This window comes from Pituophis catenifer, unplaced genomic scaffold (genome assembly GCF_029215685.1).
Source record: "Pituophis catenifer annectens isolate HBS135680 unplaced genomic scaffold, rPitCat1.0.hap2 SCAF_5, whole genome shotgun sequence".
NCBI lineage: Eukaryota > Metazoa > Chordata > Lepidosauria > Squamata > Colubridae > Pituophis > Pituophis catenifer.
Genome location: NW_027256885.1, coordinates 64,101,474 through 64,126,102, shown reverse-complemented (window position 1 = coordinate 64,126,102; position 24,629 = coordinate 64,101,474). Strand labels below are relative to the sequence as shown.

The 24,629-nt window shown below is 47.2% G+C and overlaps 1 long non-coding RNA gene across 1 annotated transcript in view; it reads right to left on the bottom strand.

Annotated features, from left to right (window-relative positions):
• LOC139317500 (uncharacterized) overlaps positions 1–24,629 on the bottom strand; it is a 284,565-nt gene that overhangs the window by 4,185 nt on the left and 255,751 nt on the right. Inside the window, exon 2 of the long non-coding RNA XR_011600459.1 lies at positions 3,863–3,922. This is a non-coding gene — a long non-coding RNA (uncharacterized lncRNA). The remainder of the gene's footprint in view (positions 1–3,862; positions 3,923–24,629) is intronic.

Here is a 24,629-nt window from a genome sequence, read left to right as displayed (position 1 = left end):
ACATTGCTACCCACAGATCAAACAGATGATCCATTGCATGACTGCCTCCACTTAATACAAGACGCAGAACTACCCCGCCCGGACCTAACAGACACCCCTTTGCAAAACCCGGATTTGGAAGTTTTTACTGATGGCTCCTCTTTTATCCATGAAGGGAACAGAGCCGCTGGGGCTGCAGTAGTATCCCTCTATGAGATCATTTGGGCAGAACCACTCTCCCCTTCCCTTAGCGCCCAGGCTGCTGAACTCATAGCTCTAACAAAAGCTTGTGAAGCAGCTAGGGGCCTATCTGTTAATATATATACAGACTCCAAATACGCATTTGGAGTCTGCCACGCTACCGGAGCCTTATGGAAACAGAGGGGATTCCTTACATCAGCAGGGAAACGAATCGCGAATGCCACCCAAGTATCCCAATTATTACTAGCCATCCAGTTACCAAGAGCTATCGCAGTCATCCATTGTAAGGCCCACCAAACGGATGACTCCGCAGTCACAAAAGGAAACCATTATGCTGATGCAACTGCCAAATGGGTAGCTACAGAACCTTTTCCTCGCAACATCACTGTCCCAGCTATGAGAGTTGATCCTGAGATTCAGTATAGGGACTTCTTGGAACAGGGGGAAACACAGATGTGGGAGGATAAATTAGGGGCAACGTTTTCAGACGGGTTTTGGAGAGTCCCGGACGGCAGACCCATTGCCCCGCGACGCCTTATACGATTAATCTGTCAGAGGCTACATGCAAAAGGTCACTGTGGGACCCAGGCTATAGTGGATGCTGCTAGGAGAGTATGGCATGCACCAGGTATATACACAGAGGCAACCAGAGTAACCAGCAGTTGCCAGACATGCCAAGCCAACAACAGCACATCTAGAAAGGCAATCTATGAGGGAGGCAGACCATGGGCGCAGCGACCATTTGAAGCTATACAATTGGATTATATCCAACTGCCCAAGGCTAATGGATATCAATATGCTCTCGTCTGTAGGGATCAGCTGACACACTGGATTGAGGCTTTTCCCTGTCGCCATGCTACAGCCTTGGAGACAGCTAAACATCTCATTAAAGACATTGTACCCAGATTTGGAGTACCACAAATACTAGACACAGATAGGGGAAAACACTTTATTGCGCAGGTCCTTGAAAATGTTTACCAAGCTCTGGGCATAACCCAAAACCTCCATTGTCCTTATTCTCCACGTTCGTGTTCCGGGACGGAACGTGCGAATCGCGAGATAAAAACATTGCTAGCTAAACTTTGCCAAGAAACACACCTTTCTTGGCCCCAAGTCCTGCCCATCGCCCTATTTTATATAAGAACACGACCTAGACGGGATATGGGAATCTCTCCTTTTGAAATTTTGTTTGGCCGCCCACCCGACACACTACACGGTCTCGACCCAGAATCCCTCAGCCTAGACAGGGGGGATATGGTCCTTTCTTCCTACCTTTCAGCTTTACACAAAAGATTACAGGAGCTGTGGACACAGAGCGCCTTGACGCAAACGCTGCCCCTGGAGGAGAACTTACATCCGTTCGAGCCAGGTGATTGGGTGTGGATAAAGTCCTTCACGAGAACTTCACCATTACAACCCAGGTGGACAGGACCGTACCAAGTTCTACTGACTACCCAGACGGCCATCCGGATCGCGGAAAAAGACTGTTGGCTACACTGGACACACGCCAAGCCTGCAGTGGTGGACCATAGCCCAGCAGTCCCTCCAATAAGATTGACGAAAAATCCGGACACAGACGAATGGACCTTGCAAGCATTTTTTGAAAACAACGAACCCGAGCACTAACACCATTTATTGACACTTTTTCCGGACCACCGGGATATATCTACTAACCTTTTTTTCTTCTTTTGTTTTTTTTCCTTTTATAATTGTTTCAAAAAAAAAAAAAAAAAAAAAGGGGGGGGGGAATCAAACTGTACAATGGGGAAACGGAAACTGATTGTAAGCATCATATGTAATCTCTATTGTATATTATTGATTGTAAACCAGGTAACTACATTCTTAGAACCAAACCTCATCCCAGACAAAGGCAACATATGGGAGTACCTAGCGAGGGAAATATTGAACACTACAGAATTCTGCCTAACAGGAGGAAACTCAGTGAAAGATATTCTAAAAACATGCTTAATGGGGGTAGCAATGGGACCGCAGGCCTTAATTAACCACACATGGCTTAAACACTTTCCCATCACACACCCATATTCAACCATTTACGAGTGGGGAAACATCTCCACGTTGAAAAACCTAGACATGTACACTCTCCACATAACTGCTGTCTCGGCTTCACCTTGGTGCTTTGAAGTCTATGGGTGCCACGAATCAACAAAAGGGAACTGCCTCAATTTAAATAATACAGAATTGACATGCAATAAGACAGAGCAGATTCCCTTTTCTTACAGTTATCTAAGGCTGCCTCATGGCTGGTTCATATTATGTGGACTTCAAGCCTATTCATATCTGCCAGCCAACTCAACAGGAGGGCCATGCACCTTAGGGAAACTGACCATGCTAATGCCATCCCTACAGAGACGACACAGGAGAGCTTTTTACTCCCTAGAGGCAGACTGTGACTCTCAAGTAAGTTTACTCACTAAAGCAGAATATGTTTCATTGGCTGTTTCGCTAGTGGGAGTGCCAGGACTAGCAGTCCGAAATTCCAGAAACCTAAATAGCTTGGCATGTACCCTAGCAAAAAGTTTAAATTCGACTTCCCACGCATTGGATGCCCTAAACAGAGAATTGAGACAAGTCAGGGAGGCCACCCTTGAGAATCGCGCAGCGATTGATTATTTATTACTAAAACACCATCATGGCTGCGAAGAATTTAAAGGGTTGTGCTGTTTTGACTTGGAACAAAACTCAAAAATTGTAGACACAGAAGTCAACCACCTAGAGGAACTGGCACAAAACATTGGCCATAGCCATCCATCCATAGATCTTTCTTGGCTTTTTTCTTGGTTACCAGACTTCTCTTGGCTCAAAATCGCCCTAACAGGTGCGGTCACTATCTGTGTACTGGGAGGCCTTTTGTGTTGTCTCTGTCATTGCATCCCTCCCTGCCTTAGCTGCATAAGGGCATGTAAGCCAGATCTCCCCCAGAGAAAGGCAGGACATAATCAAACAGCCCTCATGATGGTCCAAATTGACCACGAGTATCAAATTTATTCAGACCTAGATCCTGCCAAAGAAAAGGAGGATGAAGAAACATCTATTTAACGCTGGCATGCACACACACACACACACACACACACACACACACACACACAACAAAAAAAAAAAAAAAAAAAAATGGGGGATTGTAGGAAGGGAACACCACCAAGACAGTGCCAGGATCAGAAAGGTACAAACAAACTTAGAAAGGCAAAAGGCCACAGGCATAGGGAAATGACCTTCCCAAAATAGAACACATGAACATCAGGACCATTTAGGAACAAAAGAGGACATAGGGAAATGACACACACAAAAGACTCAGGACATGCCAGAAAAGGAACTATCAAGACAGCAGAAACTAGGAGAGCAAAACAAAAGGAATGGCAGAGGATTAGCAAAAGGAAAAGATTTAATCAATAGCCCAAGCAATCTGATAAGAGTCAAGCCGGGGGTAAGGGCTTACTTGATAACAACGTGATCAGCTTAAGGCAAGGAGCAAATAATAAGAACAGAAGGAAACAAAAGAACATGAGACCAGATAGCCCAGACACCACCCAGTTTCAAGTAGGGAAAAACTAGAATAAGAAAACAGGGCAATCCAAGAACACACACACAAAGGGAAGACCCACAAAAGTAACAAAAGAAACAAAGAATTTCCTTTGTATCAAAAAGTATAAGAATGCATGCTTACCTTGTAACGATGTCAGCTCACCCAGGAACGCTGGTCTGCGACATCGCTCGATCTGACTTCCTGAAAAATAAAGAAAACTTGCTTTCACGCAGCTTGCTTCTCTCGCGATTTTGCGCAGCGCCGGAACGCTCTCCCAGCCGGGAAATTCGAATCCTCGGGGGGGAAACCTCTCCTCCCTTCTAACACTCCCTTAAGATGATCATGTTATTATTTGGTAAGCCCTTACCCCCGGTTTGACTCTTATCATATTGCTTTGGGTTATTGATTAAATCTTTTCCTTGGTTAATCCCCTGCCATACCTTTTGTTTTATTCTGCTGTTAATAGTTTCTTTCCTGATCTTGTCTAGAGTCTTTGTGTATCGTTTCCTGGGATTTCCTTTTTAATTCTATCTGACTCTGATATCTATGTGTTCTATTTTGGGAAGGTCATTTCCTTATGTCTGGGTTTTCCCCTTCATGAGTTGATGAGGTTTTGACACTGTCTTGGTGGTGTTCCCTTCCTACAAAACAAAGAGAGACATCCTGTTTGAGTGAGAAGAGCGATGTTTGCATGCCTTCTCTTTGCATCCCAAACTCCGTTTGAATTTAACTAAGAGCAGCTGCCCTGGCAGAGAAATTAAAAGATGCTACTTCTCTCCTTACAAAAGACTTTGTTTAAGTAAAGAGTTAAAAGTTCTCCTTGCCTCAAAAGAGGAAGTCTTTGTTGTGTTAACTAAGAAGATTGCCATGCTAAAAAGGGCCCCCCGGGAACTGCATGTTTGAATCTCTTTTGGAAAGATTTTGTGTGTATGTTTTCTGAGACGCTTACCTTGGCAGTAAAAGGAAAAGGAAAGCTTTTTCTGCACAAAGCAAGTAGACTCTTATGGCTAGGAGTGGTTTCCATGGAGATAGAATTTGCATGATAAAAGCAGCTCCTACAGCCCAGCCTGGCCAGTTCATTTACATCATAAAGGCAGAAGGAATAGCTTTACAATGCTAACAAGCGAGGCTAAGAAAACCCCCAGTTTTGCAGAGAATCTGAGTTACTAATTTAGCTGTTTTCTTTGACTCTTGTCAAAAATACTGGAAAGGCTAAATCCCCTTTATAGGGCAAGCAATTGAAGTCCAAAGGAACCTAAGTTCGAGGAAAGCCTCTTAGGGTTTCCAAATCGGACATTTGCTTTGCAGCTCTATACAAAGGAACAGGCTAAAACCAGTTTAACCCAAGCATTAGTTAGGTTACAGCGCCCTCTGGTGGCTCATCTGCAAACTACAAACCAGCATTAAAGCTATGCAAGCAGCGCACCCTAGTGGCCAAAAAGTGAACTGCAACGCCTCCTCCTAAGGTTTGCAACACACCCTAGTGGTCAAAAAGCAACCTGCATTGACACCTTCTAAAGTTTGCAACTCACTCTAGTGGCCAAAAGTGAATTGCAGTGACTTATCTTCAATTGTCCAGAACATTCTCTTTGCCAACCCTACCGCATGCAGCACATCCTAGTGGTCAAAAAGTGAATTGCATTGCCATTTCTAAAAGTGTTCAGGAAATTCTCTTGACTCTTCCTAGCCATGGCAGAGGCCCCTGACGCGACAAAAGAGCTGGTACTCCCAACTGATTTTGACATGAAGAACCTGATGTCATGGAGTCTTCTCCAATCATGACAGAAGCACCTGATTTACCAGGAATGCCGATCCTCTCCCTGCCTAACCTCGATACAAACTCAGAATTGGACTTCCAAATTTCAAAAGAGGCAGAGGCACCTCAGAAAACCTATGACCTGAGGCCACGTAGAAAGATTACCGAAGCCAAGTGGTTGAGCCTGTTGGAGGAATGGGATAAGCACTATCTACACCATCAAAGATCCTGGAAGAAATTGATACATTTTTATGACACCCCCAAAGAGGCGCTCTCCCCCGGGTGCATCTGCATATTGGAGAAAGATAAGGAGAAGATGTATTTACAATGGAAGGATTGTGAACGCCACCTCATCTTCATCCAGACGAAGTTAGAAGACCAGGGGCTCCAGGAGAACATACAACACCTCCAGCTGCTAAACAGAGAGCAAGAGAAGCTCCTTCTAAGCAAAAAAGACTTTCCCCAAGTCGATCTTCAGCCTCAAGCCGATCTTCAGATGAAGGACACAATGAGCAAGAAGGCCAAATCCGAGGTATCCCATCAGTAGCATGTGCCATCCCAGCAGCCACATGAGGCCTCCACTCACTCTTCTAAGAAAGCCTCCTCACCCCAACGCTCACACCCGTCTGCTGCTCATTCTTCCAAGAAAGCTGCAAACAAGAAGGCCGAGTCCAAAGCAACCCATCGTTCGCATACACCATCCCATCAGTCACACGTGGCACCCCCTCACAAGTCATCCCATTCTGGGATGGGTAGCAGCATTTCACAGCAAGTTTCCATTTCAGGCTCCTACCATTCATCCAAAGCATCTTCTCATCATAGCCAGAGGTCCAGGGCCTCGATAGCAGAGAATCTAGCCACTAAAGATGCAAAGGCACGAGTCGAAGCTGTGGCGGCCAAGACAACCTTAAGTGTGGCAAAAGAAGAGCAATTGCAGAAAGAAGAACTGGCCAAAGCTCAGGCCACACAAACGGAGGAAATGGCCAAAGTTCAGGCCAGACTTGATTATTTGAAGCACAAACGGGAGGCAAAGGGAAAGGTAGCCTGCTTTACAGGCAGAGGCTAACCAAGCTTCGTTCTGCTTCAATCCCGGACAGTTGGAGAAGGAGAACTCATACGAGCATGTCAGGGCTTACGTGGATGGCCAGAACTCCCCACAGCAGGGACAAGGAGGAGAACCTCAATTACCGGGTCTACAAACTACTCACACGGCTGATATCGTATGATCCGGATCACGAGACTCCTCCCTTGGAAGTAGACAACTTACCCCGAAAAACCAAGAAACACGGGGCAACCAGAATACTCCTCAGCAGGACAGTACACAGGTAGCCTCAATTCACAGCCTCAATGTTGGTCCAATGAACACGGTCAGTCTGCCTGTCAGCAAGGTGTACAACCCTTCTCTGTATCATGGAAAGATAACCTCCTCATGAAGTACTCTACAGGAAAACACCAGCCATCTTTGGCACATGCCCCTGTCACCTCCTTGGAGAGTAGGTAACCACCTCCAGAATACGACGATTCTGAAGCCCAGAGGAATCCTACAAGAAGAAATGTAGAACAGTCACCCTGATGGGGAAAGTTGGATTTGGCAGCTAGTGGTGTGCAGAAATTCTCGGACAACCCGGAAAAAGGTTACTTGCTATGGAAGCTCATTTTCACGAGTACCATCCGTGATGAAGGGTTGCGTCCAGCCGAAGAGCTCAAGCATATGTTGGCATGGCTGGGACCAGACTCTGCAGAAATAGTAAGAGATGTCTACGCAGCCCACCTAAGCAGCCCAGTCACCGCCCTTAAGTGAGCTTGGAAAATGCTCGACTGACAGTATGGCGTATCTACATTAACAGAGTCCTCGCTCTTGGCTCGTGTCAACAACTTCCCTGACATCAGCAGCAGAGAACCGCACATGCTGTGGAAATTCTCTGTCCTCACACAGCCGAGGACAGCACAAGAGGACCCCAACTTGCCGGGACTTACCTGCCTAGACCAGTATCTGATGCAAAAGCCTGTTGTCCAAAAACTGCCATGAGAGCTAGGTGTAGAATGGGTCCAACTAGCTGCTGCTTACAAGGCAAAGGACTCAGGAAAAAAAATCCTTCGCTATTCTTGAAGAATTTGTTGACTACCAAACGGAGCTATACACTGACCCTGAAAGCTTTGGCATTAGAGAAAAATGGTTTCCAGCTACCAAAAAGGCCAGCCAGACCTTTGGTTCGACCAAGAGCCCAGAGCAGACTGCAAAAGGAAAAATCTCCATGTCTGTGCATAAAACACAGGTCGCCACCTTGCCCACAAGGAACTCAGATGAGGAACCTTCGAAGAAAGTTCAACATGAACCTCTGACAACAAATGGAAATCTATTATGTCCATTACACAAGACCTCGCACACTCTGAATAGGTGCAGGGGATTCCGCCAGAAGCCCCTGGACAAAAGAAAGGATTTGATCAATCCAGAGTTTGCTTCAAGTGCTGTGAATCTAAGGATCACGTGGCCAAAGATTGCACAGCAAAGGTGCGTTGTTACCTGTGCCAAAGCAACCAGCACCCAACCGCCCTGCATCCAGACTATGAGTCAACACCAAGGCCGACTCCTACCCCTCCTCTGACTAAGGAGTCTCAGCACAGCAAAAAAGCACACCCAGATATGGCAACGAGTGTCAACTGCACGTCAGTATGCGGTGACTCACCATCCCCTTGCTCATGCCACCAGATCTGCCTAGCTAAAGTCTATCCAGCTGGACGCCCAGAAGAAGCCATGAAGATGTATGTGATAATGGACACGCAAAGCAATCAATTGTTAGCCAGGTCAGCATTCTTCGACCGCTTTGACATCCAAGGAAATGCACTTCATGATATCAACATGCACTCGGTTACAGCACATGGCGGGGAGGAAAGGCACTGGATTCTCCATAGAATCAATAGATGGGAGTGCAAAATTCACATTGCCACCATTGCTAGAATAGGACGCTTTACCAGATAATCGCAGTCATATTGCAACACCAGAGGTAGCAAGCAATATACCTCACCTGAGACACATGGCTAATCTCTTTCCTGCCCTAGACCTGAAGCCAAAATCCTGCTCTTGTTGGGAGTGGACGCCCCCGAAGCTTTCCCTCACCATGCAGTGGTCAAACGCCCAGCAGGCTCTCCATTTGCCCTCAGGACAGAACTCGGATGGGCCATCTTAGGAACGGTTTATGTCAACCAGCTGCATGCCCCAAACCAGGTGAATATCCTTGCAACCTCCATTCTCAGTAATGGGAGAGCATCCCACTTGAAGCCATGCCACTAACATTTCACGACTTTAACAAACAACCCTGTCTTAGGAGCAACAGTGTTGCAGACCAGCAAAGAGCCTAACCTCGAATAAGGAGACCTTGTCTTGTTAAAAGACAAGGATGCGCATCGGAACTCATGGCCCATGAGACTTGTGCACCAAGTCTTACCCAGCTCTGATGGACTAGTTCACCAAGTCGAAGTTCAGATCACAAAGCCTCAAGAGTCAGGCTATGACCCGCTGACTTCCACCAAGAAGCTCTACACCAGGCCAATCACCGACCTGGTACTGCTGCGAAGGAAGACCGAATTTAAAGACTTAAAGATTGAACCTCAAGCTTTGCATGCTTTGTGTCTACCTCATTGTTTGCATTGTTTGATGCTATGCCTTTGTTTACTTTAGTCAATTCATTGGCATCCTTCAGTCTCAAGAGACTATGATATCGTGCTCTAGAAAGAGGTCCTAAAACAGCATCTAGTGTGACTAAAAAGGCCAATTTGAGAGTGGCAATCCCTTCCACACTGAGGACATATACATTCTGTCCCCTGCCCAGCCCCCAGATTTCGCTGGTTCCGGGACTGCCTCTTTGCCTCAGCCTGCCAAACAAGTGTCTCTTTGAATTGGAGAAGGCCATGCTGCGTCTTTAGCCTCCAAGCTGAACGATCAAGGTCAAGGTTTCCCAGTTGTTAATGTCCATTCCCAGGGCCTTTTGGTTCCTCTTGCAGATATCCTTATATCGCAGCTGTGGTCTCCCTCTGAGGTGCTTTCCCTGCACTAGTTCTCCATACAGGAGATCTTTCGGAATCCGACCATCAGCCATTCTCACGACATGCCCAAGCCAGCATAGACGTCGCTGTTTCAATAGTGTATACATGCTAGAAATTCCAGCACGTTCCAAGACTGTGCTATTTGGAACTTTGTCCTGCCAGGTGATGCCAAGAATTCGTCGGAGACAGCGCATATGAAAGGTGTTCAACTTTCTCTCCTGCCGTGTGTAAAGGGTCCACGACTCACTGCAGTACAAGAGTGTGCTCAGGACGCAGTCTCTATAGACCTGGATCTTTGTATGTTCCGTCAGCTTCTTATTAAGCCATACTCTCTTTGTAAGTCTGGAAAATGTGGTGGCTGCTTTACCAATATGTTTATTCAGCTCAGTATCTAAAGAGAGAGTGTCAGAGATAGTTGAGCCGAGGTACACAAAGTCATGGACGACCTCCAGTTCTTGTGCAGAGATTGTAATACAGGGAGATGAATCCATGTCCTGACCCATGACTTGTGTTTTTTTCAGGCTGATTGTTAGTCCAAAGTCTTGGCAGGCCTTGCTAAAACTGTCCATAAATTGTTGAAAGTCTTCAGCAGTGAGCAGTGACAGCAGCAGCAGCAGCGAAGAGGAAATTCCGTAAGCATTTCAGCTGGACTTTAGACTTTGCTCTCAATCCAGAGAGATTAAAGAGTTTTCTGTCTGATCTGGTCCGGAGGTAAATACCCTCTGTTGCAGTTCCAAAAGCATGTTTCAGCATGACAGCAAAAAAGATCCCGAATAAAGTTGGTGCGAGGACACAGCCCGGCTTCACTCCACTTCGAATATCAAAAGAATCTGAAGTTAAGCCATCAAAAACTACAGTGCCCTTCATTTCCTCATGAAAGGACCTGATGATGTTGAGGAGCTGAGGTGGACATCCAATCTTGGGGAGAATTTTATAAAGGCTGTCCCTGCTAACCAAGTCAAAAGCCTTCGTAAGATCTATGAAGGCTATGAAAAGTGGCTGTCTTTGTTCCCTGCATTTCTCCTGCAACTGTCTAAGGGAAAATACCATGTCAGTAGTGGACCTGTTGGCTCGAAATCCACACTGTGATTCTGGATAGACTCTCTCTGCAAGCACCTGGAGCCTCTTCAGTACGACACGGACAAGCAGCTTCCCTACAACACTAAGAAGAGAGATGCCGCGGTAGTTGTTACAGTCACCCGTGTCACCTTTGTTCTTGTACAGTGTGACAATATTTGCATCCTTCGTGTCCTGTGGTACTTCACCTTCCCTCCAACAAAGACAGAAGATTTCATGCAGTTCAATGGGGATGTTCTCTTTGCAGCACTTCAGAACTTGGACAGGAATGTTACCTTTCCTGGGTGCCTTGCCAGAGGCAAGGGAGTCCAGTTCTTCTAAAGTTGGTTCACTGTCAAGCTCCTCCAAGACAGGTAGGCACTCAATGTTATTTAATGCTTCTTCAGTTACCACATTTTATCTGGAATATAACTCAGAGTAGTGCTGCACCCAGCGTGCCATCTGCTGTGCTCGGTCCTGGATAACCTCACCTGTAGCACACTTCAGAGGGGCAGATTTCTTCTGTGTTGGACCTAAGACCTGCTTGATGCCATCATACATCCCCTTGATGTTGCCTGTGTCAGCTGCTATCTGGATCCGAGAGCAAAGCTGCAGCCAATAATCGTTAGCACATCTCCTGGTGGTCTGTTGGACTTTGCTATGAGCAGCTCGCAGAACCTGTAGGTTGCACTCACTGGAACAGGCTTTATATGCAATTAGAGCTCTCCTTTTTTCCTCGATGGATGGTGTCAACTCCTCCGAATGGGCTTCAAACCAATCTGCTGTCTTTCTGATCTCTTTTGCAAATACTGACAAGGCAGTGTTATAAACAGCATTCTTGAAATATTCCCATCGTTCAGATGCATTTACTTCAGCTGGGCCTGGGAGAGTTTCCTTGAGTGCTTGTGCAAATTCCTGCACTTTGCCCTGATTGCGGGTCTTGTTGATGTCAATTCATGGTCTTCCTTCCTTCTTCGAGTGATGCAATCTCTTTGTTTGCAGTTTTATTCTGCTGCACACCAAGGAGTGGTCTGTATCGCAATCAACACCCTGATAGCTGCGTGTGATTGTAATATTGGGGAGGTTGGAGCGCCTGGTAAGAATCAAGTAGAGCTGGTGCCAATGCTTCGATCTTGGATGTCTCCAAGAGACTCTGTGTTGAGGCTTTGTTTTAAAGTATGTATTACTAATGCAAAGTCCATAGTAGCAGCAAAACTCCAGCAGTCGTTGGCCATTTTCGTTCATCTTTCCGACGCCGAACTGACCTAAACAAGTGGGCCAAGAACTACTGTATAATCAGCTCCAACTCTGGCATTAAAATTGCCAAGGATAAACAGTGGTTCTTTCTCAGGGATTTTCTTGATAGTAGCAGCCAGATCGTCATAGAATTTGTCTTTGGATTCTACTGAAGATGATAGTGTCGGAGCATATGCGCTAATAAGAGTAACCAGCCCTGCTGGATACGTGGAGCTGCAAGGACAGAATTCTTTCACTTCCTGCAGCAGGTGGAGTAATGGATCCTAGTAGGGTGTTTCTGACCGCGAAGCCAACCCCATTTTCCCTAGACTCGTTTGATGGTTTTCCCTGCCAGAAGAATGAAAAGTTTTTCTCCTTAATAGATCCTGAGTCTAACAGTCTTGTCTCTTGAAGGGCAATGATGTCCATCTGCAGTCTGCTCAACTCCATGTCAATGGCAGCTGTCTTACGTACATCATCTATCTCTTGTAAATCGTCAGAAAGGGGGGAAATTTTTTCTTTGTAAAACTTTTCAATAATAATAAAAAAAAACAGTTAACCATCTTCTCCTGTAACCCTGGATAGGGACCCTTACGAGGTACTACCAGCCGGGCCAGCTGGACCAAGGTTTTTTTTAGAGAGGTATTACTCCTCTAGCACTCCTCCTCACTCCAGGACTCCTACTCCAGGTTTTGCCTCGAGGTTGACTCCTGAAGACTTTCCCATAGATGGGTATAGCCACAAGGCAGTGGAGGTTTGAGATCGGAGTTTTCCTTCTCCTACATAAGTTGCCTTCCAAGGCTAGCGGACACCATCTAACCGGTTTTTCCCACGCACACAGCTAACAAGACTTCCCACTTACACTCAATCAAACAGCCACTCTTCCCTCCCCCTAGAAACAAGCAGATTCATTCATGAGGTAACTTTGTTTACTTTAGTCAATTATATAGTTAAGTTTGTCTTGTTTTATGCTATGCCTTTGTTTAACTCAGCTAATTTGTTAGTTAATAGTGGAATTTTATAATTCCAGGTGGGGAGTGTGCTGTTTAGATAGTAAATTAGTTACTTTAAGAATTAAGAACTGTCTCCTTAAGTGATTGCATTGTGGGAGATGTAGAGAGAGATTGCATTATGGGAAACGTAGTCCATGACATGTGACCATATCTGTGTGTCTGATTGGCCACTGAGGCACTCTGCCTGGGTGTAGAACAAAGCCCCAGCCATTACAAATTGCCACGGAGGAGAGAAACATGCTTTCTGAACAGGGGGACAGATCTACCGTCCTTTTACACTAGGAAATGGGACAGATTATGAATATATGGATGAATCTCGTCTTGATTGTAAGTCTTTGATTTGAGAATGCCCAATAATAAACTTGATCTGTATGAAAACCTGTTTGCTAGAGTTAACTGGCCTCTTCAGGCTAATCACAAAGTCCAGAGCGGAACAGTAAAAGGGGAGCGGAACAATGAATGTAAATGTAAAAGATGCTGTTCCAGTATTTGAGGACAATGCTGCATGTATAACAATGGTGACAGGAGATCGTATTAGGAATAGAAGTAAACATGTAGACATTAAATACTGTAACGTTAGAGAAGCTGTAAAGGAGAAACTGATCAAATTACAACATTGTTCCAGTGAATGTAATTTAGCAGATATGTTAACTAAACCTGTATCTGTAAAAAAAATATAAGAACTATGTTAAAGTGTTCGGGTTATCAGCTGTACAGCTTTAAATGGGAGGAGTGTCAGGGTATGTAGATTTAATAGCTGTAAGCTGATGAGAGGTTGTAAGAGGAGGCAACCGGAAGCTGATGCAATGGGAATGAGGCAGCAGGGTTACTGCCACTTTAAGAAGCTGGGTAACATTGTCTATATAAGGGAAGCCATTAGAGGGCGTCTCTCTTCTCCTCATGTTCTCTCTTGTCGTGTATCTCATTGCTCTCCTTGTGTCAGTAGCTGTATGATAAGGTATTTACCACGTATAAGTCTGTATATATTTAGCTGTATATAAACCACTGTTATTCATCTAAAGACTCTGTTGTCAGGCTTCGGTGCTATCTTAAATAAACTTCATTCTCGAACGCAAAGTCTCTAATAAAACTCTTTTATTTAAGAATAGAAAAAACACGACATGCCTAAACTCTGGTTGCAGCCAAACTGGCCCCTCCTTCCAACAACCTCCCCTTCCGCTCTCCAACCCCAATATCCCATTGGCCATCATGCAGATCCATCTCTTCATCTCGGCACGTTCTTTTCACAGGAATTTGCCCCCACCCTCTGTCACCCAGGTAACACTATCTATTGCATGCAGAAAACTAGGTAAAAGTTCATCTCAGCAATAAATCACCGCTTCTGCTCTCTGTTTCATTTCATTCATGTCAGTGCTGGAAGAGAGCCTAACTTGGAACGCTGACATCCGGCCCCTCTCCCTTCACTTCTGCGACGTAACCTACCCCATAGGGAAAAGCACAACAAGATAAGTATCATTAGCCCCTCCTTGGCTGCGCACCCCCCCTCCCGGCTTTCCCGGGTGGTCTGCATGGAATTTTGCTATAAGGCGGTCAGCTTGGATGTTTGTGCTCTTCACCCAGGAAGCCTCTGACAACGGGTAGCCCTTCCATTTAATTAAGTACTGGAGGCGCCCCCTGTGCCATCTTGAATCAAGAATTCGCTGCACTTCGTAGTGTGTTTGGCCCCCAACAACCAGGGGCCCAGGGGGTTCATGTGGCGTCGGCCTTAAAGTAGACCCCACTACAGGTTTTAGAAGGCTACTGTGAAAAACGGGGTGAATTTTCCCCAAAAGCCGTGGCAACTGCAATTGCACTGTAACAGGGTTGATTATTTTTATTATAGGAAATGGTCCTATAAATTTTGGACCCAGTTTCTTGCTCGAGAGTCTAAGTCTCAAGTACTTGGTGGAAAGGTAAACTTTCTCTCCCAACTGAAATGGTCTTTGGGGAGTTCGGTGCTTGTCTGCTTGTTCCTTATAAGATTGAGCCGCCTTTGCCAGCGCCCTCTTAACATTCTCCCAAGTTTCTCTCAACATTGCCATCCAGTCGGTCAAACTGACTGAGGAAGGGGGCTCCCTCGGGTACTCTGGCATGGGGACAAAATCCATGCCACTCACTACTTTGAACGGGGTTAGCCCCGTGCTGCTGTGGACAGCATTATTATATGCAACTTCCACAAAAGATAGGAGGTCTGCCCAATTGGATTGCTGGTAGTCGACGTAGCATCTTAAGTACTGTTCTATCATAGCGTTCAGTCTTTCTACCCCCCCCATTGGTGCTTGGGTGAAATGCTGAGCTGAGGCCTTGGGATGACCCTATGGATCGTAGAAACTCCCTCCAGAACTTTGCTGTGAACTGGACCCCTCGGTCGGAGATGATTCTCCTGGGGACTCCATGTAGGCGGTAGATGTGTTTCAGGAACAGTTTGGATAACTGGCGGGCTGAAGGCAGTCCACTACAAGGAATGAAGTGTGCCTGTTTGGAGAATAAGTCTATTACAGTCCAGATCACTGTATTTCCACTGCTCCTCGGTAGGTCTACTATAAAGTCCATTGCAATCTCCTCCCATGGTCTTGTTGGCTCAGCTACTGGTTGCAACAGTCCAGGTGGGCACCCTGGTCTTGTCTTCATTGTGGCACAAATGGTGCAGCTTTTTACATAACTGTCTACGTCCTTTCTCATGTGGGGCCACCAGAACTGCCTTCGTACTAGGTGCAGTGTCTTTAGGAACCTGAAGTGTCCCGCTGGTTTAACGTCGTGGCTCCTTTTGAGAATCAGGATGCGTAAAGTCTGTGGGACATAGAGCTTTGTCCCCCTCCATGCTAGGTCATCTCTTTTTGTCAAGAGATGTTGATTGTCCCGATACCAGGGGTCTGTCAGCGTTTCATTTTTTAATTTTGCAGTTAAGTCACTTGCAAGTCTGCCTTGCTGGTCACGTTGTTGCCGTCTGGTGATCACTTGAGCCGCAGCTTGGGTGGAGGGGATGATGGCATTCACTACCTGCTCCCGCTCACTGTTGTATTGGGGCATCCGGGAGAGGGCGTCAGCCAGGAAATTTCTCCCTCCTGGGATGTGCTTTAGCTCAAAATTGAAACGATTGAAATATTGTGCCCACCATACTTGCCTGGGTGACAGTTTCCGTGGGGTTTTTAGGGCCTCTAGGTTTTTATGATCAGTCCAGACTTCAAATGGTTTCTGGCCTCCCTCTAGTAGGTGCCGCCAGGTCAACAAGGCCCATCTTACTGCGAACGCTTCCTTCTCCCACGCCGCCCATCGCCTTTCTGTATCGGTGAGTTTGCGGGAGGTGTAGGCGCAGGGTTGTAGATCACCTTGGTTGTTCTTTTGGAGTAACACGACTCCTACTGCCACATCACTTGCGTCTGCTTGGATGACAAAAGGCTGTTCCGGATCCGGGTGTTTTAAGACGGGTTCTTTCGCGAACATCCCTTTCAGCGTCTCGAATGCCTGTTGGCAGGTCAGGTCCCACTGTAGGGGTTGTCCCGGGTGAGGTTTCATCACTGGGCTTCCTGTCTTTAGGAGGTCCATCAAAGGTTTGGCAATCTTCGCGAACGCGGGGATGAATTGTCTGTAGAAGTTCGCAAAGCCTAGAAAACTTTGCAGTTGTCTGCGGGTGCGAGGGGGCTGCCATTGTAGAACTGATTGGACCTTGGCTGGGTCCATCTCTATCCCCTCATTTGATACTCGGTAGCCCAGGTAGTCTAGCTGTGATTGGTGGAAATCGCATTTTGACAGTTTGACATATAGGTTTGCCCTTAGCAGTTTTTTCAGTACTTGGTGGACGAGGGGTATATGTTCATCTATGGTCTCTGTGTAGATAAGAATATCGTCCAGGTAGACGAGGACCCCTTTGTAAAGGTGTTCATGTAAGACTTCATTTATTAACTGCATGAACACTGCTGGGGCTCCTTGCAATCCAAAGGGCATTACTTTAAACTGGAAACTACCCAGGGGGCAGTTGAATGCTGTTTTCCATTCATCTCCTGCCTTTATGCGTACTCGGTAATAAGTGATCTGTCCCCATCCACACACACACACAAACACAGCCAGCCGAGGGTTAAGGAAGCACTTGGCACACACCCAGGTCTTTATCTCCAACTTGGCAGCGATATACACACTGTCTGCCAAGTGCTTTTATTTCCAAAGAAACAGAAAGATAATATACTCAGCGTACAAGAGTCCAACAGAAAATAATATTCCTCTCCGCAGTTTCGGACGATGCTTTAGTGACTATCCAAGGTTTATTTTTGTTCGTCACAGGGATCACTGGCCACCACCCTCTATTATATAGTCTCTGGGGTATGGTCCAGTGACTCAGTTCTAATCCCTAGCACGCCTCCTGAGCTGCTGCAATCGTTTATCACGCCTTCGGAGGCATGCGTCCAGGAATGATGTCTCTCCTTCACTCTCATCCGAGACACCTGTCTCCCTGCTAATCTCCTCTCCCTTGGCCGGCATCTGAGACAGTGCCAGAGGGGAGGGGCCTGGAGAGGGAGGCCTGGCTGACTCCCCTTCCTCATGCTCGGAGCTTTCTTCCTCCGATGGGATAGGCTCAGAGGGCGGGGCCACAACAATAAGCTTCTCGAAGGTCTAGTTTGGTGAAAATCTTCCCTTTAGCTAGGTGGGCTAGCATGTCTTTCATGTGGGGGAGGGGGTACAAGTCGTGTACGCAAACAGCGTTGATACTTCGAAAGTCGACCACCAGTCTCATGGAGCCGTCCTTTTTCTCTTTAAACATGACCGGCGCTGCTACCCTTGGTTTTACTGGCTCAATAAATCCCCTTTGTAAGTTTTTGTCTATGTAGTCCCGCATTTCCTGCATTTCTCGGGGCGTCATGGCATACATTTTAGGTTTGGGTAGTTTAGCTCCTGGGAAAATCTCGATGGCACAATCGGTCTCGTGGTGGGGGGGCAGAATGTCACACTCGGCCTCGCTGAATACCTCTGCAAGGTCTTGGTATTCCCCTGGGATCTGATCTGCATTACAGGCGGTGGTGGGTGCGGCTGCCAATTGCTTTGCTGTACCTTCTGGGAGGGACCCTTGTGTTGGTGGTGTTTTGTTTTGTGGTGGAGGGCTGCTTTGGGGTCTCAGCGTGGGAGGGAATTCTTCTGGTCGGGGCGGCAGGGGTTGGGGCCCCTTTGCTATTCTCAGTCTGCGGGTCCCCTCTTGCCACCAAATGATTGGGCCCCATTTGTCCAGCCACGAGAGTCCCAATATGACTGGTTCTGTCATCTTGGGGGCTATTATAAAGCGGATCGTCTCCCAGTGATCTGCTAGTTCTAGTCTCACGGGTTCAGTCAAGTGTGTGGCGTACGCTCCCCCCACTAGGGACCCATCAACTTGCTCAAAACGAATTGGTTGTTTGAGTTGTTTAGCTCGGATTCCCAATTTCAGGACTGTGGGTAGGTTGATTAGGCACCATGTGCTACCAGAGTCTATTAGGGCTTGGAAAGTCTCTTGGGCCCCTGTTTTGGGGGCTGTCAGACATATGGGGAAAAGAAAAGGATGGACAGGTCCACTCACCATCGGGTCATCTTCGCCTTCGTCCTCCGTGTCATAGGGTTCGGGGAACTGATCTCCCTCCTCTGGGGTTCCTCTGGTTTCGGTCAGGTGAGCGAAAAACTCCGGGATTTGGGGAGCTCCCCGCAGTACGTGGGTGGTGCGCTTGGGCCCTCGTTCCGGTCATGCTTTGGGCGGTGGAGCTGGTCCCGGTCTAGGCGTTCCACATCTTGCTGCTATGTGGCCGCTCCCCCCACATCGGTAGCATTTCAGTGGGCTCCGTGGGGCAGTTGGTCTGTGGAAGGGCTGTGATGTTGGGGTTTCTTGTCTGTCGAGTGGCCCCTGGTCTGGTCGGCCTCTCTCCTTTCCCTCTGGTGGTTTCGACGGGTCGCTCGCCCGTAACCCTCTGTCAACTTTTATCGCTACCCGGAACCATTCAGAGAGTCAGTTTGGGATGTCATGATAAGCAGTCACTTGGGAAACTCTCTTATCCAGGCTTGTTCTAAAAAAATACACCAGCAATCGCTCTGGTAGGGGAGGCAGTGTCCCAATAACTCTCCTGAATTCACGGATATGCTCTCTGATGTGCTTCCCCTTCTGCATTAGGTTTTTGAGCTCGTCTTCCACATAGGGGTGCTCCTCCTCCTCCTCATAACAGGCTCTCAATAGTTGCAAGAACCCATCCGCATCTTGCAGCTGGGGGCCCCTGTTTTTATAGAGGGATGCTGACCACCTCTTTGCTTCTCCCTCCAGCCCTTCCGAAATAGCATTCACTAGGGCTCTGGGGAAAGGGTAAAGGTGTCCAAAACGCTCTATGTATATCTCAGCTGAATCGAGGAATTGGGCGAGGTTGTCTGGGTCACCATCAAACTTCCCTCTGAACTGGGGTGGCTCCTCCCTCTCTGCCCTCTCCTCTCTGTGCTGAGCTCTGTAGGGCCGGCCTCGGTGTTGATAGTCCTCTGCCTCGTCTCTCATCCTGGGGTAGGGAGGCGCTGCCTCATCTAGGCTTTGCTGCTTGCTGGGAGGGGGGGGACCCATGGATGCGTCGTTGGGCTCCTCCTTCTCCTGCTGTGGAGGGGGGAAGGGCTGCGCCTTGGCCTACGGCCCCTCAGGTCAACAGCCCAGACTGGTTCTCTCTTTTCTTTGGGTCTGCAGGATGGCCCCTCCCCCTGAAGGGTGGCACGGTCAAATTTCTCTTTCAACTCATCTATGGGGCTTTCGAGTGGCTTCCTTAGAATTTCTTGGCACTTAGTTTGTTTTCTGGCTTGTTCCCATTCCCATAGCCAGGATGCCCTGCCCAATTCACTTAGGGGTTTTCCCTTGTCTTTTACGTTCGGAAAGGGAAATTCAGCCTCGGAGGCTTTTGGCACAGTCCCCGGGTACTTATCTGGTTCACGCTTCTTTGTTTGAAGTTTTACCGAGGGAGAAGGCGGGGAGAGTTGAGCCTTCGTACTTTCCAAACTGGCTGGGATCACGACCACTTCTCCTCCACTCGTTGCTTGAAGCAGGCTTTCCTCTGAGAGCTTCGCTTCAGCCATAACGTCGGGGGGGGGGAGGGAACGGGATGATTTAAACTCAGCCAGCCTGGCTTTGAGGGAGTTTGGCTGTCTGTCAGGCTTCGGTGCTATCTTAAATAAACTTCATTCTCGAACGCAAAGTCTCTAATGAAACTCTTTTATTTAAGAATAGAAAAAACACGACATGCCTAAACTCTGGTTGCAGCCAAACTGGCCCCTCCTTCCAACAACCTCCCCTTCCGCTCTCCAACCCCAATATCCCATTGGCCATCATGCAGATCCATCTCTTCGTCTCGGCACGTTCTTTTCACAGGAATTTGCCCCCACCCTCTGTCACCCAGGTAACACTATCTATTGCATGCAGAAAACTAGGTAAAAGTTCATCTCAGCAATAAATCACCGCTTCTGCTCTCTGTTTCATTTCATTCATGTCAGCGCTGGAAGAGAGCCTAACTTGGAACACTGACATCTGTGTGTTGTGTGCTGTGTCTATGCTCCTGGGTTTATCTCATAATACTAGTTACGCTGCCTAAACTCTGACATGAATACAGCAGAAGTTAGGCAAGATCTGGAGCAAAACCGCACGAAGCATCAAATTGAAACAAACCCTAGGGCCCACCCCCCCTTGTAGCTAGGCAACCAAAGTTCAATCATCAGCCAGAAGATGTTTTGGGAAAGTCACTGAGTTAGGTGCATCGTCTCTGTTTTTTGTAATCTGAAATGACCTTGAAGAGATAAGCAAAGTCCGAACTGGCTACTGAAAAGCTTCATGAAAAATTTCCACTGTCTCCACCTGCACGCCTCCCCTCTCAAAGGCTCCCCCCTTCCCCCCATTGCTATGGCAGCTGACAACGAACAAGTGAAATTGGAGGCTGACAGTGTCCTTTGATGTTTACATTTTTGCTTACTTTTTCATACATCTTAAAAAAGATTGTTCTGCATTGTATTTCCTGTGTTGCACATTATACCAGACTGAAAGTCTTCTAGTTTTTTAAAAAATATATTTCCTTTTGTCAACTATATTCTTTCAAGTGAAACAAAATCCCATTTCTATTGGTGATTCTAGTTTGTATTTATGCCAGCACTAAATCTCTATCTTAAGTTTGACTGAAATTCTCTACCCATGTATAAGGAAATGTACCCTTCTAAAGTTACTAAGTGGACTTGTATAATATTACTTATTAAATAGCTTGATTTGCCCCAAATTCCATTACACTGAAGTTTCATTCAAATATACATGACCTTTGAACACTTTGCTTAAATATTAGATTATTACATGAATTGTCTTAACAAAGAACTAACTACATTAAATATGTTAAATGACCAGTGAATGAGTTGGATGTCTGTGCATCCACAGTAGTTGTTAGAAATATTGTAACAGCTGAAACATGAACTGAGGCTATAGTTTCTTTAAAACATGAAATAATTATTACATGCCAAATAAGTCTTGATCAGTTACATCTCAACCAACAGTTATACTGTTGGTTGAAAGACTGCTTGAATGTATTTTTTAAAAAGTATTTATAGCTCTGGCAAGATGTGTTTATGTCAGCTTTTCAAGAATGCCTTCCTGGTGCCAATAGAAATAGACCTAATTTCCATACTCTTTAATGCCATTTAAACATTAGGGTTACACATGCTTCAAAAATTATTTTAAAAAAGTGTTTGGTAAACCCTGCACCTAGTCATGAAGGCAAGCCTGAAACAAATGTTGCTGTTTCTAACAAGTGACTCTTAAAGCAGTGGCACCTTCTTTCCAGATGTGAATCGAAAACATTGGACTGTTGTAATGAATAGCAGAAGGGTGTTGTGTTTATGTGGGATCTGAGGCACTTCTCATTTGTAATCATTTTTAAGTGTGCTGTAATGCAACCCCCCCAGCCCCAAGTTGAGTTCAGCTCCTCTTGACTACATGGACATGTCTGTATCTTTTTCCCAGCAACCAGAAGGAAGTACCTTTTTTCAGAATGTTTCTGATTTCCCAGTCTAGTTTACAGTCTTTGATGTCTCCTATCCAAGAACTAACTGGGCCTGCTTAGCTTTTTGTTAGATTAACAGAGTGTAGAAAGTTAGCACCCACCCCTCTCCTAGAAGAATGAAATATTTTGAGGAATATTTTAAAAAGGCAGGATAAAATATTTCCCCTGAAAGAGAAATTAAAAAAATCTTAAGGGACACAGAAACTCAGAGCCCCAGCTCCCTGCCCTCAGCACATATTTTGTGCCGGAACTGAACCAGATGGATATTTCTTCCAACAAGAGGTTACCCAGGAACTGCTATGTCTTGTGATTGTGACTTGTTTAGTTTAGTTTAGTTTAGACTTGTTTATTGAATGAAGCAAAATTGGCTAGATACATACAACAAGCTATCCTATTAACCATGGTATACAAACTACAATTTTTGGTTTTGTGTAATAAATATGAACTAACCATATTATATTTTAGTTTGATATGTGAACCCACTCTGTATCAGAAGAGATCTTGCTCATTCTGAGACTACTGTATATGGTTGTAATGTACCTGCTAAAGAATAAGTATAATTTTAAATGTGTATGTATGTGTGTATAATATATATATATATATAATCACACTGTATGATGGGTCTTAAGAGAAGCTGTTGTTTGCATTAACTGTCCAACTGTCTCATGTGGGGGGACACACGCCTGATCTGGTTTTTATCTCGGAGCAGTGGCATAGTGAGTTCGGTGGGGGTATGCCAGTTATCTACCCCCTGTCATAGACCGATCACTATCTCCTTTGGCTGGGCTTCCATTACGCCACCCCCCACCGCCGGGAGTCGGAACCGACCATCTGGTTCCACCCCAGGCGCCTGATGGACCCCGAGCGGTTCCAGACGGAGCTTGGGGATATCCCTGTCTCGCTTTCCCACGCCCTGGTCGAGACCCTGGTGGATGCCTGGGAAAAGGCGGCTGCCGGGGCTCTTGACCGGGTCGTGCCTTTGCAGCCTCTGACTCGACGTAGATCCCGGTTGGCTCCTTGGTTTACAGAGGAGCTCCGGGAGATGAAACGCTGGAGGAGAGGCCTAGAGAGCAGTTGGAGGTCCAGCCGTTCCGAGTCTGACCGAGCCCAGTTGAGATCCTTTTTACGGTCTTATCTGGTGGCAATGGAGGCAGCGAAGCGCTCTTACTTTGCTGCCCTCATCGCGTCCACAGATAATCGCCCAGCCGCCCTGTTTAGGGTCTCCCGCTCTCTTTTGAATCGGAGGGAGGGGGAGGACCCTATGCAGGGACGGGCCGAGGAGTATAGTCAATATCTGTCGGACAAGATCGCTCAGATTCGGGACGGGCTGGACTCCGACTGTGCGGGGTCGATCGGAGAGGTGGTGATGGGTCTGGTTGTTTGGGACGAGTTCGATCCTGTTACTCCCAAGGAAGTGGACAGGATCATGGGGAAGCTGAGCACCACCACGTGTTTGTTGGACCTGTGTCCCTCCTGGCTTGTTTATTCGGCCAGGGAGGTTACACGTAGCTGGATCCAGGCAGTGGTCACTGCGTCATTGGCTGAGGGGAGTTTCCCTGCCGCCTTGAAGGAGGCGGTGGTGAGGCCTCTCCTCAAGAAGCCCACCTTGGATCCAGTTATTTTAAACAATTTTCATCCTGTCTCCAACCTTCGCTTTATTGCAAAGGTTGTTGAGAGCGTGGTGGTACGTCAGCTCCCGCTGGTCCTGGATGAAGCATCATACCTAGACCCGTACCAGTCGGGCTTCAGGCCCAGGTACAGCACGTAGACAGCATTGGTCGCACTGGTGGATGATCTCTGGAGGGCTAGGGACACAGGATATTCCTCTGCCCTGGTCCTGTTAGATCTCTCGGTGGCTTTTGATACCATCGACCATGGTATCTTGCTGCGGCGCCTTGAGGGGTTGGGAGTGGGAGGCACTGTTTTATGGTGGTTCTCCTCCTACCTCTCTGGACGCTCGCAAGCGGTGTTGGCGGGGGGGCAGAGGTCGACCCCGAGGCCCCTCACATGTGGGGTTCCCCAGGGGTCGGTTCTCTCTCCCCTGCTGTTTAACATCTATATGAAGCCGGTGGGGGAGATCATCCGTGGTTTTGGGGTGAGGTATCATCAGTATGCTGATGATACCCAACTTTTTATATCCACCCCGAATCAGCCCAGTGATGCCCTCGATGTGATGTCCTGATGCCTGGAGGCAGTGAGGCTCTGGATGGGGAGGAACAGGCTCTGACTCAACCCTGCCAAGACGGAGTGGCTGTGGGTACCGGCGTCTCGGTTCCAAGGGAATATTCCATCTTTGGTCATAGGGGGAGAGGAGTTGCCCCCTGTGGATAGCGTGTGCAATTTAGGCGTCCTCCTGGATGCATGGTTGACCTTAGAAGACCATGTCACGACCGTGACCAGGGGGGCATTTGCCCAGATTCGTCTGGTGTGCCAGTTGTGCCCCTACCTGGACCGAGATGCCTTACGCACGGTCACCCATGCACTCGTCACCTCCCAGATCGACTATTGCAACGCTCTCTACATGGGGCTGCCCTTGAAAACCACTCAGAGGCTGGTGCAGAATGCGGCCGTGCGGGTAGTGATGGGAGTGTCCCGATGCTCCCATGTCACACCCCTCCTGCGTGACCTGCATTGGCTACCAGTTGCCCTCCGGGTGAGGTTCAAGGTGTTGGTGATTACCTATAAAGCCCTACGTGGCTTAGGCCTGGGGTATCTGGCGGATCACCTGCAGCCAGCAACAGCTCCCCATCGCCCGGTGCGCTCACACAGAGAGGGCCTACTTGGGGTTC